General features: G+C 41.9%; 1 non-coding gene across 1 annotated transcript; it reads right to left on the reverse strand.

Annotated features, from left to right (window-relative positions):
• Window positions 1-2,415: 2,415 nt before the first annotated feature.
• On the reverse strand, window positions 2,416-2,521 carry LOC145587091 (small nucleolar RNA R71). Its single transcript, XR_014101131.1, has one exon. It is a non-coding gene; the product is annotated as a small nucleolar RNA R71 (small nucleolar RNA).
• Between the last annotated feature and the right edge of the window lie 394 nt (window positions 2,522-2,915).

Consider the following 2,915-nt stretch of genomic DNA (forward strand, 5'->3'; position numbering starts at 1 on the left):
TCCTACTTACAAAATTATTCAAATCTTCTATGGTGGCCTAAGTCCTCAAGGAAAGTCGTGTCTTGATGGAGGAGCCGAAGGTCCCATCATGAATAAAACGGAGGAGGAAGTGGTAGACATAATTGAAGACGTAGTGAGATACTATAGAGATTGGCAACATGGTGAAAGGGAGTCAACTAGAAAGACTAGTTCTTTGGTGTACTCGATTGATCATCTTAATGCCATAAACAACTTGTCTTCACAAATGACAAACTTGGGGAAGGAAATGTCCGCTACCAAGGCAAAGTTGAAAAGTGCTACCTCCCAAGTTTTGAATTTTCCCTCCCAATCTAAGGAGATTTTGGGTTTCGATGAGTCTGATGAGTGGCATTTATACCACAATTTAGTGCTCTTTTTACGGGTTGTGTGCGCCCTGTGCAGAGGACAACAGCAGAAGCAGAGCTAAAACAGGGAGTTGTGTGCGCCCTGTGCGCGCTTTGTGTGCGGGCGCACACTCTTCAAGCGCGAGCGCGCAGAATTCTGGAATAAGGCGCGCATCCATGGGTCTAACTCCCCGTACCCACAGATCCGCGGGCGCACAAGATCTGCGAGGGCGCACGCACAACATCTGCGCGGGCGCGCAGTGTATATGCGCGGGCGCGCACCGCTGAGTTTCAGTTTTTTTATTTCGTATTTTTGTATCTTTTAAGGGACCTATATATATAGGTCGTAGGGTAGATTAGTGGATCATCTAGCCTTATCTTAGAAATAATTAAACCCTAATCTAGAGAGAGAAACTTCATTAGTAGAGAGAGAAAGTGTGGATTTTCATTGATGAACTTGGATATTGAAGAAGGAGCTTGATTGAATCTTTGTAAATCTTCATCTTCAATTAATGAGCAATCTCTTACTCTCTTTCTTTACTTTTGTATTTATTTTTGTTTGCTTATTTTGATTTTCCTTCTTTGCTTATTGATCATGTTGATGCTTATTGATTTGATGATTGATATTGTCTTCAATATGATTTGTGAGTAGTCACCTAGCCAAGGGTGTGGGGATGGTGTAGTTGTTAATTGATTCATGCTTATGATGTTGGGGTTATGTTAATGGTGATTAAAGTCTTTGCATGTTTGATATTCTTTAATCTTCTTACAAGTGCACATTGTTGGTTGATTAAAGGTGAATCTTTGCTAACAAGAAACGGAAGTTGACTTAGTTAAGGTTCATTGCTATCGATAGTTCATTGATTTCACCTTCTAATATATGGTTCTAGTGTGGAAACATGGAGGCTATGTTAGGAGAAATCGATTAACCCCAGAAGGCGGTTAGATCGAGCTTTATTTCGATATTCTTGCATGTTTAGTTTACCATTGCTTTGCTTCCGTGTTATTGCATGATCAAGTGACATCTACATCTACCCACTTCCCTTGGTGTTTAGTTATATTGATCTTTAATCATTCTTAATCTTTAGTTTAATCTCTTAGTTATTCACACTTCTTGTCCCGAGATAGCTTAAGTCTTAAGTAGTGAATGCGGTGTTTATGCATGTCTCCTTGTGGTTCGACCCCTATGCTTGCCTTGTACTCGTATTAGGTTTGTTTAGGTTGTATAAATTGTATTTAATCTAGGGATAGACAATTGACGACGCGTTTATTCCCTTGTCAAATTGGCGCCGTTGCCGAGGAGACGGCTTCCATTGCTTTTTCATTAATTTATTTGAGACTATCTCATTCCTTGTTTGTTAGTATTTTCTACTACTTGTTACTTGTCAGTGTTTACGTTCTCCTTAGCTTTGTTGTATGAACAGAGGACGAACCTGCTCAAGGTCTTTGATTCCCATCGATCCGGAGCTAGAGAGATCTTTGTCCTTACTTCGAAGAGAAGCGAGAGCGAGGAGTAGAAATTATCACACCCCAACGAAAGAAGGAGTAAGAGAATTGGAAGATACTCCACCATCTTCACCCTCAAGTGAAGACTTAGATAGTCCTAATTCACCATCAAGTCCCGGAATCAACCCCTTTTCAATCTTTAAGTCCGAAAGTGAAGAAGGTTCTAAAATGGGAGAGAATACACCTTTGAGTCGTCTTGGGGCTCCTGAAGCCTTTATAGCCCAAAGTGGGATCCTAACCCCTACCACTCAAGCCAACAATTTCGAAATCAAGCCCAATTTGATTGCTTTAATAGAGAGGAAACAATTCTCGGGTGGAAAATTTGAGAGCCCTCATGAGCATTTGAAAGAATTTGAGAAGTATTGTGACACGATCAAAGCCAATGGAGTGACTCAAGAGTATATACGCCTCAAGATGTTTCCATTTTCTTTAATTGGGAGAGGTCTAGAATGGCTAGAGAAGGAGGTGCCCCCTAACTCTCTCACAACTTGGGACCAAGTAACTATGGCTTTCTTGAGGAGATTTTATAACCATAGGAAGACCGCCGAGGCTCGGTCCTTAATTCAAGGTTTTCGCCAAAAGAGTGGTGAGACTCTAAGTGCGGCATAGGACCGGTACAAAGAGCTTCAACGCCAATGCCCACATCATGGGATACCCAAGTATCAACTCATCCACACTTTCTATGGAGGTCTCACACCTCAAGGGAGAACAAGCCTAGATGTCGCGGCCGGCGGTCCAATCATGAACAAAGGAGAGGATTAAGTGGAATGCATCATAGAGGAGGCCGCAAAGCATTATGATGATTGGTATGAAGGAGAAAGGGAGGCTACTTCTAGCAAGGGTGTCTATGCATTGGAGCAAGCCAACGCAATCAACAATTTTTCTACCCAAATCTCCAAGATGGCCAAGCAAATGGACGAAATGATGAAAGAAAGGTCCAACCCTCATGGTAATACCTCCCCTTCAACCATGGGAGGCAATGGTATGACCACTTCTTCCCCCTCTTCTTATAATAAAATGCCTCAAGGATGCATATTTTGCTCAAAT

Source organism: Chenopodium album, chromosome 16 (assembly GCF_948465745.1).
Source record: "Chenopodium album chromosome 16, dcCheAlbu1.1, whole genome shotgun sequence".
NCBI lineage: Eukaryota > Viridiplantae > Streptophyta > Magnoliopsida > Caryophyllales > Amaranthaceae > Chenopodium > Chenopodium album.